A 10,040-nucleotide genomic window follows, 5' to 3' on the forward strand; every position below is an offset into this window, starting at 1 on the left:
TCGACTAAAAAGATGGTTGGTTACCCTCAAAACATCTATGCCACTACAGCACCAGTGGCCATACTTGCTAGGGTAGTTGTTTCTGTAGGTTACAGTCTTCAGAGGTTGTTAAGACAGTTGGTGACTTATCCCCATAGCAATTTTCATCACACCTTCAGGTAATACAAAAACTAAAAGAGATGTATTCCTTTCCTGTTGAGCTATAAAATTAAAACAGAGAAGGCGTAAGAAGTGTTTTAAAGATCATTAGTGATAGAGAGTGAGGTAGACATTAGATGAGAGGTCCTGGAATCCTTTTTCGATAATATATACAAAGCCTTTGAGTTGGCATTTATTAAAATGCATTTAGATTGTTTTTGTTCCCTAGTATACAAACTAGTATGTAGCAGTTATGCTTTTGAATAATATCTCTGATAATTGATGTTTTGCTTGTAAAATAGTACAATAAAATGTACTCAGGTAGAGGGGCTGTGGACCACAGCTGCCTTTTATATCCAGGGCTCAAAAGTTCATTGCACAATAACACTAAGTTCAGCAGGAGAAAAGACGACCAAAAGGAATGGCATTGTTGTCCTGCATTTATTTCTTGAATTTAAAAATTTTGTCTAAAAAAAAAAAACAAACCAACAAAAACCTTGTATTGGTTCCATTAAAAGTTTATACCTTTGGAACAGGTAGAAAGGGATTCTGAAGCTGGGCGTGGTAAAGCATGACCACAGTCAGCATGATCGAGTGGAGAGATACACGAATTCAAGGTCATCCTTAGCAACATTGGAAGCCAGTCTGGGATACATGAGATTCTGTGTCAAAAGCTAGGGGGAAAAAAAAGGCAGGGGTAGAGGTATAGGCTAATATTATATATAATGGATCATAGTGACCATGACGGGTGAAAGAGAAATTAAATATTTTTATTACAAGTGCAAAATAGCTTTTTTTTTTTTTTTTTTTTTTTTTTTTTTTTTTTTTTTTGTATTTTCAAGACAAGGTTCTAATACATAGACTTGGCTGCCCTAGAATTTACTACATAGATGATACTGGCCTAGAACTCACCTGTCTCTGCCTCCTGGGTTCTGGGATTAAAGGTATATGCCACAGTGCTTAGCAATTGCTTAATTTTTTTTTTAAAGAAGTGATTATAAAGATTGGACTGGTTATCATTTGCTTCTGTGGTGTCCAGCTTTTCCTGGTAGAGTACGATGTTGCTTTGTATCTAGAGTCTGAACTTGCTTTAGTTATTAACGGAGTAGTTATAGGTCCTCCATTAAGAGTGCCAGCCTGTTCTCAGGATGGTATCAAATTAACCCAAGTACCTCCCAAAGGGGCAGGTACTCTAATCTCAATTAGAACTATATCAAATTAACTCCTTCAATACCTAAGGCAACAGTGGGAAGTGAGTGGTACTCTAATCTCAATTTGAGGAGAAGCTGAAGCACAGCAATTACAAAATCTATGAAGAATTCCACATGTAGTAAAGAATACTGCTAAAAACAGAGGTGTCACTAGCTGTCATAAGAACTCTGTTCAGGCAAGTTTCTTCTTTGGGCACTGAGATTAATAGGTTGGCCAGGCTGACTTTATCTGGTCATTGTGATTACTCTTCATGTAAACGTTAATGGATCACCAAGAATGCATTTCAGATGGTAGAACATTTGCCTAGCATGCACAATGCCTTGGGCTCCGTCCTTAATACAGCATAAGATCGGGTGTGGTACAGGCCCATAATCCTAGCATTTGAGAGGTAGAAACAGGCAGATCAGGGAGATCAAGTTATCCTTAGTTACTTGGTAAGTTCAAGGCCAGACTGGGATATGTGACAACCTGTCTCAATGGGGGAGGGGAGACAGAATTCAGCTTCTACTCATATTCAACTTTTATCCCAACAGCACGGCTCTCTGTCCTTTGTGGAATGCACATCACTGAGTGAAGAGAACAATTCCTGGGAGAGAGTGTGTTGCACTTTCGTTTCCAGCACCAGTTCTGTGCACGGAGCAAGTAACCCCAAGCACACCTATCAGGAAACTGGAAAGCCACTCAGTCCTTCAGGTGTTTCTCAAGACCTACTAGACATGGCATTGGACTATGTATGCGGATGGTGGCAGAATCTTTGCTGATGGTGCCATCACACCCAACAGCAGGAGAAAGGAGCTAGCCGATGCCTCTGTGCTGTGAAAGGCTCTGCCTTATTCTTGTCTCCAGTAGCCCAGCATGATGCTGAGCTTCTGTTGGGAGCCAGACTATGCCATGAATGATGGAGTTTCAGGCTTTGCTATGCCTGGAACATGTTGCTCAGTGGGAGGCAGGCGTCTTGTTTTCTTTTACTCCCATTTGGCCAGAGCATCTCATTATGTAAGACCGCCACTGTTTATCTGCACCGTATTTTTACAAGGGTTGTTCTAAGGTTTGGCAGATAGGAGGGAATATTTCATGAAGCAGGGTTCGTAATGAACAAGGCCTTAAATGAAGTTTCTGTAGGACCTAAAAGGTGTTCATTCTGAGAATATTTAATGCTTGCTTTCTCTCTCTCTCTCTCTCTCTCTCTCTCTCTCTCTCTCTCTCCCTCTCTCCCTCCCTCCCTCTCTCTCTCTCTCTCTCTCTCTTTCTTTCTTTCTTTCTTTCTTTCTTTCTTTCTTTCTTTCTTTCTTTCTTTCTTTCTTGTTCACATCCATTGGATTTAGATGAGAGGCCAATGGTGAGCCAGGAACTATTACTACATCTTATACTACATCTTAATTTATGTTTTAAAGAAACCAAAATGTATCATGCTGTTGCTAGAGAATATTTACCTTTATCTCATCTTGGCAAATACTTCTAAAACCTTGTCTGTCATGGAGCAGAGCCTTGTCTTTGGAAAGTCCTGTCTCTCCATGAGCCAACCTAAAACATACAGCGCCACTTTAAACGGCTTGTGGCTGACACTGAGTTGCCTATGAATGGGTTATTTCATGAAGGTGTAGTTGGGAAGATGGAATGACGTGCCAAGTGTGCTAAAAAATTAGTTCTTTGTTCAAATATTATTTTATTGTTAGCTCTTAGAGCATTGTAATCTAACAGTTACTACATAAATCTGGGAACTAATAAAATGGCTTCAACGCAAATGAGACATCACTTCACACTGAATTGTTCCAAAGCTGATTAATGTTACTGGTTACAGGAGAACTTTCATTTACTGGGGATCAAACCCAGAGCCTTGCTCATGTTAAAAGAGTATCCTACCACTGAAAGATAACACCAGACCCAGAACCGTTTCATGAGCAGACATCTTCACACATTGTGTTTAACTCATCACTGCCTGACCAAGCATCTTTTAAAACGAGTAGCATAAGCTTCTCAGCCCAATCTAGAAAAGTAGACTTTCCATTTATAGGAATGGTAGCATCTGAGACAGAACTGTAAAGTCAGGCCTGGCTTCTCCCTGTGAGCTTGTTATTCACTAAAGAACAGTCTTTCTTGTATGGTGGAAGCCCTTTAATTTGTACTAAACTATGCAGAAATGTCAGCTTCTCTCTCTCTCTCTCTCTCTCTCTCTCTCACACACACACACACACACACACACACACACACACACACACACACATATTTTTGAGCAGAGTGGTATGGCCGCAAAAACACTATATATGTGTTGAGGACATTGAATATGTTAGTCAGGACATCTCCATCTCATAATCGAAATTACAATTTCAACATTTTCGAAAAGTTGGTATTTCAAGAACTAATGCACGCAATCTTTCATAGATTCAGCTGATATAACTGCTTTGTAAGTTTTTAAGTAAAGTGGAATTCATATTTACCATGAAATTTTATTAACTTCAACCATTTAAAGTAAAACAATAAACAGTGAATGGCAAGGGCTTTTAGTAACATCACTTAGTAGGAAAAATTCTTTTTCCTGGATGACTGAAGCTGGATGAATAAATAGGAAAAAAAATACTTTGGTAAGAATTCACATTTTTTTCCTTTTAGACAGGTTCTTACTAAGTGACTCAAGCTGTCTTTGAACTTGTGGATTCTCCAACTTCAGCCTCCAGAGTGAGGATGTAATCCAACACAACACAACTAACTATAATCTCCCTCTCCCTCTCCCTCTCCCTCTCCCCTCTCCCCTCTCCCCTCTCCCCTCTCCCCTCTCCCCTCTCCCCTCTCCCCTCTCCCCTCTCCCTCTCTTTCTCTCTCTCCCTTCCTCTCACTTACTGAGGCAGTGTCTCATTCTGCTGTCTAAGCTAGCCTTAACACTTGACAATTATTTTGCCTCCTGTATCAGGTTCCAGAGTGCTGGGACTCTAGATGTGGGCCACTGTGTCTGACTACATTTGACTTTCTCAAGGCACAGTTATCAGCAGTTTGAAAAGTCACAGTACCATTTAAAATGTTATAAACAAAATGCTGGCTCAGGATGGCTTTGGTCTATCACTATTTGTGTTTTCATAGTCTTCAAAATATATAAAATTATAAACATGTATTACTTTTATAGCATCTCATTAAACACTTTCTCTGGATTCTATACTTCACTTTTTCAGCAGTTTCCTTCTTTTCTTATTGCTTCTATTTCTTCCCAGTTCTCTTTCTCGTAGATAAGTAAGTGTAGTATGTAGGTGGAAACAGTTTTCAGGGATGAATGGATTAGAATAACAAATGTAACATACAAGTTAAAGGCATAGAGTTGGGTGTGGTGGCAAAGCCTGTAATGCCAGGGCTCAAGAAAAGCAGGCAAAATCACAAGTTGAGGCCAGCCTGGGCTATGGAGCAAGCAAGACTTTGTGAAAACCAACTGGGTTAACAACCCTTCCCCACCCACAATCTGTTCCAAAACACACACACACACACACACACACACACACACACAGAGAGAGAGAACTGAGATGAACATAAATTTGTAGGCACACTAAGTTAAGACATAATAATCAATATATTACAAAGTTAAGAAACAAAAGCTGTATATTCTAGAAGTCTCTATGTGTGACTAAGTACATATGAGCTAGCTGTGTAACATTATGGCAATACAATAACAATTTAAGTATACAAAGGTAAGTAGAACAATAGAAGAAAAGAGGGACCTTCCCAGCTGTAAACTCTTCCCACTACTCAGTGTGCTTTCGGCTTTTGTTAAAGCTATAGAGCTTTGTCCACTTTGGAGCCTGATAAGTGACATTTAGAAGAGTTGAATGAGATGAAATTTAAACACCAAGAATGTTTTTTGTCCAGGAATACTTACAGATTGTTGTGGTTATTTACTTTGGAGGAATAGCTAATAAGATGAACGCCTCAAGTTAAAGTATACAGGAAAGAGTATACTAATTGTTAAAAAGAAAGAGTTGGTTTTCCTCAGTGTAAGAAACCCACAGAGCAGAGACAGACACAGGAGCCTATGCTAGTCATGAGAACCACTGTTCCAAGAGGAAGGGTTGGGAGGGACCCAGAGAAGCACAATAAGGATAATTACAGTTGAGAAACTGTCCTGGGAGAAAAGGCTAAAATAACAATGACATTTCATCTGGAAGAGAGAAAGCAGCACTTTGTCTCCACGGCTGAAGAGACCAGAGGACATGCTCCACTTTCTCCTTCTCCTGCCAATCACAATATGACAGTGAAAACAAGGGCCACGAACTGACTCTCTACCAAGTCCAGAAACAGAAACAGCCCATGTAGACAAAAAGACTTTCAAATCCACGTGCCCCTTAATGACGTAAATGTAAGACTGGAGCTGGAGGACAGTTCCATCTTTGCATTAATGGGAGGTTTTCCTCTTCTCAGAATGGAGGAAGTTCTAGCTCCATAAGGATTTGTTTATGCCCAATCCAGAGTAAGCATTATCAGTGTGGCCCCACCATGTGTGACTGGTAGAGTGTAGGGACTGTCTTAATACTTTGCATTTCTTGTTAAAACCCTTTCTTCAACTGCAAGGGGACTGCCTGGGTAGTTCTGGGGAGAAAAGGAGGTCACTAAAGAGAAAAGGTCTTTATTTAACATCCACACAATAACAGTTAGCACAAATTAGTTAACAATAACAGCAACAACAACCAGAAATGTCTATGCTAAGCATGGTGACATGGGCTCTGTACTGAGGAAACAGGTTAAAAGTCAGCCCTGAAGACTGGAGAGACAGATCAGTCGTTAAGACTGCTTGCTGCTCTTTGAGAGGACACAAGTTCAGTTCCCAGCACCCATGCCAGATGGCTGTCAAGTGCCTGTAAGTCCATCTTCAGGTCATCTGACACCGTCTTCTGACCCTCTCAGGTATCCATACATGTGGCATATATTCACACAAACACACACATACACTTAAGATCAAAGAAAAACACATATGAAACAACCAGCCTGAATGTCGAGAGAGAGAGAGAGAGAGAGAGAGAGAGAGAGAGAGAGAGAGAGAGAGAGAATAAAGCACTTGGTAGACAAAAGCAGGCAGATCTATATGAGTTCAAGGCCAGTCTGATTTATACAGAGAGTTCCAAGTAACCTTGGGCTTGGGGTCACACACACACACACACACACACACACACACACACACACATACACCCCAAACCAAACCAAATGCCCCAAACAAGAAGAAAATCACCAAACACACATGGCAAAATAAACTGTAATACTATGTGGTCCTTTTCCACACATGAAAGACCCCAGAAGGAAGTGTTAACCTCCAGTGAGAATTCCCTATTTTTAACCACTGTGGGAAAACAGAAATGAGCTTATAGGATGCACCGCAAACCTATTTCCCAAGAAACACCCTGAAGTGAAGTCACAGAAAAGTCCACTTAAAATGGCTTATGAGTTCTTTTATATTTAAGTCTTTACAGATTTCTGGGGCTTGCTGAGCAACACCAACTCTCCAAGCAGATCTGGCTTGTGTAAGATAATGGCTGGTATTCATACCACATCTTCCAGGGACAGATAGACTTTACTCAATACCTGGTGTTCTCAAGGAATGCCTACATAAGGGCACTCTGACACCTCAAAGCTCAAGCCAGAAATCTGGAAACCATGCTTTTTGCTTGAAATTTGACTTTTAAAACAAACTTGAAATAAATGATATGGGTCAAACTAATAAACGTTCATGAGGACTGAGTCTGGTTAGGGAAGGTGCCCCTTTGTAGTTCAGATTGATGTTCCTTTAAAAAAGATTAGAGCATTCAAAATCTTGCAGCCAGACAGCTGTCTACCTACATGACCCTGTAGTTTTCCCTAACCCTAGTCTTTAAAAGTTTTTTTTTTCTTTTCTTTTCTTTCCTTTTTCTTTTCTTTTTTTTTCTTTCTTTTTTTTTTTTTTAACTTTTTCATTGCACATTGAACTTTGCTGGTGAAGTAAAGGGAGAGAGGTTGGTGCCAGTACTCATGGGGATGAGATGTTTTCCTCTTCACAACTTCAGAGCAGAAATCCTTTGTGGGCAGTGAGTACCTGGGGTCTGGACTGCAGGAAGTAATAGCTTAGAAAATGGCCCAGCTAAAGTCCTGCCTAGAGTCAGGCCAGGAGGTCAGAGCAAATAGCTTCCCGGGTCTGATGACAGGCGTTAACTGCACTGTTCTGACCCATTTCTTGTGGTGTGTCCCAGTCTTTATGATGTGACTGTTACCTCCTACCTGTCATCAGGGCTGCTCTTCTGCTTTTAGAATAGAAAGACGTTCTTTCTTCCTCTGGTTGACTTGAGAAATGAATACAAAGAAAGGTTTCGGCCACTCTTCAATGGACAATACACCTCGAGTGCTTTTTCTATAGATTTTTAGAATCACTGGCTGCATAGACTTCGTGGAATGATGCAAGACGCCACCACGAAAGGTTTAATTCATACCTAAAATGTTGCCATTATCCTGGGTAATGATATATAATTAAGTTGCTGACTAGGTTCTCATGCTTTTCTATCCGTGATTCACAGGCTGTTGCCAAGAGCAGCGTCGGCAACTGAACTCATTTTGTTAAAGCCTTTCTTTGAAATACCCAACAAACAGGGTTTTCTTGATCCATCGGATCATCAAGGTAATTCGTGTGTTTTTGTGAAAACCTGAGTAGATGCCAGGTTCCCGCTGCACCCAGTACAGCTTTCCAGAAATATTTATGATGTTCCCATATAAGACGATTAGAGAGGGAGACAGAGAGACAGAGAGAAACACAGAGAGAGACAGACAGAAACAGAGAGAAAGAGAGAGAGAGGAGATGGAGACTTAGCTCTAGACACATTTACTGTTGTGTATTCCATAAAGCAACATTAAAGATAAACATAGGTTACAGAATATAAGGTCTTATCTTTTCCAAAGATAGTATTAACATCTCAAGAGTGTGTCTCATTGTTCAGAAGAGAATGAACACACAAAATAAATAATTTGTTCCAGGGTAGCTGTTCTTCCACAATGCCTTTGTGGGTGAATGTCCTAACAGCACAGGCCAAGGTCTGATGATAGAAACTCTTAGAATATAAGAGTCTATTACTGGGCTTGCAAGCCAGCTCAGCAGATTAGTAACAGTGCAGAACAAAATCTGTAAGTGGAAAGATTGTTCTATGAAGAATGGTTTTAATACCTTAGACCCCTGGTGATGGGTAAAAAGAAACCTGGATAGATTGAAACACACACACACACACACACACCTTCTTTATCTTTTGTTTGTATGAGACAGGACCTTGATATGGATCCCTGATTGGATGGGAAACTTCTGCTTTAGCCTTCCAAGTGCTGGGATTACAGGCATGTGCCGCTATGTGCAGCTATAACATAAACACTTTAAAGGTATAATTTGGCTTCACAATTTAATGTTGTGGCATGTAGAAGCAAAATTTTTACAAAAAAAGAAAAGAAAAACAGAAATGAACTCAGTTATTTTCTGAAGAAATTGTCAACTTCAGAAAACTGAATATATATCTCACAGCTGCTTTGACAATTATGGTTGGGAGGCCAGTCAGCTGTGTTGGATTTTACAGGGCTGAAAGTAAAGGAAAGAAAGAAGACTTGAAGTGCTTTTTCACTTGTGTGTGGGGGGGGGGAGGGGGGAATAAGGCATGGATCTCTGTTCCATAAGAGATGGGTCTTTATTCATGTCAGAGACAGACCTGTGTTCTATAGATTCTGGGTAGTTTCTTCTAGCTGTGGCTTGAGTTTTATAGTGAATATTTGAAGCCCAAATTACAAATTTAAATCGAAAGTTCCTGATCTAGCTCTCTTAGTCCAGGAGACTCAGGAATTCTGGTACTATTGAAATTACGAGTCATGTATTTTACAATGGCGAACGACAGCTTCTATGGGAAGGAAGGTAACACTATATATTTTTCTTCCTCTGCTAAGATCAGCTGGGGAAACAATAGAAAATGGAGATAATTATCTTGTCATCAGGACAAGACTTTCTAGAACCAGGCAGGTCGGGGCAGATCCCGCTCTGGGGTTCCCAAGCAAAGTAAAAGTGCTCTAGAATATATGACCTAGTTTTCAAGAAAAAAAACCAAAAAACAAAAAACGCTGACTTACTCCAGCCTGCTGCCAGTTCTGCAAGTCACGCTGTGACTGCATTTGAATAACTGCCTTTAGCTGAAACGCAAGTGACAGCATTCTCAGGGGCAGGATATGATGCACAGGAGCCTTGCCCTGTAATCCTTGCCTCTTGTTGCATATATCAACATGCTAATTACTGTCACTGAGCTAATCTTCTCATCTCAGGAACACTCAAGTATCACTTGCATTTTATAGAAGAAGAAAGCAAGATACAACTCAATCAAACGATTCATGTGAGCACAACTGGTAGAGTCTGGAGAGAATTATCACCCTGCCGGCAGTAGGTTTGGGAAGACAAGGAACCGGCAAGTGAGGGACAGGTTGTTGATTGATCCGGTGTCCCTTTGACCTGTGAGAAATAGATTCAAGTTGATTCCCTGAAGCTTACAAAAAAAAAATTTTTTTTTCTCAAGTTTACAAAAGGAGACGGAAGGTTTAGACATGTTAGCGTTCCCACTGTTTGCAGTCTGGACTGAAATCCACATTGTAGAAAGATCAGAAGACTTTTCAGTCATGATAAAAGCTTGGGACCCCAAAATGATTTGGGGGCTAAATGCATGAATACTCTTTTC

General features: G+C 40.3%; 1 long non-coding RNA gene across 2 annotated transcripts in view; it reads left to right on the forward strand.

Moving 5' to 3' along the window:
• The window catches only part of Gm36595 (predicted gene, 36595), a 43,987-nt gene extending 40,895 nt beyond the window's left edge, over nt 1–3,092 (forward strand). For both annotated transcript variants that reach the window (NR_152768.1, NR_152769.1), the window contains one exon: nt 1,884–3,092. This is a non-coding gene — a long non-coding RNA (predicted gene, 36595). The remainder of the gene's footprint in view (nt 1–1,883) is intronic.
• The last annotated feature ends 6,948 nt before the right edge of the window (nt 3,093–10,040 follow it).

This window comes from Mus musculus, chromosome 10 (genome assembly GCF_000001635.26).
Source record: "Mus musculus strain C57BL/6J chromosome 10, GRCm38.p6 C57BL/6J".
Lineage (NCBI taxonomy): Eukaryota > Metazoa > Chordata > Mammalia > Rodentia > Muridae > Mus > Mus musculus.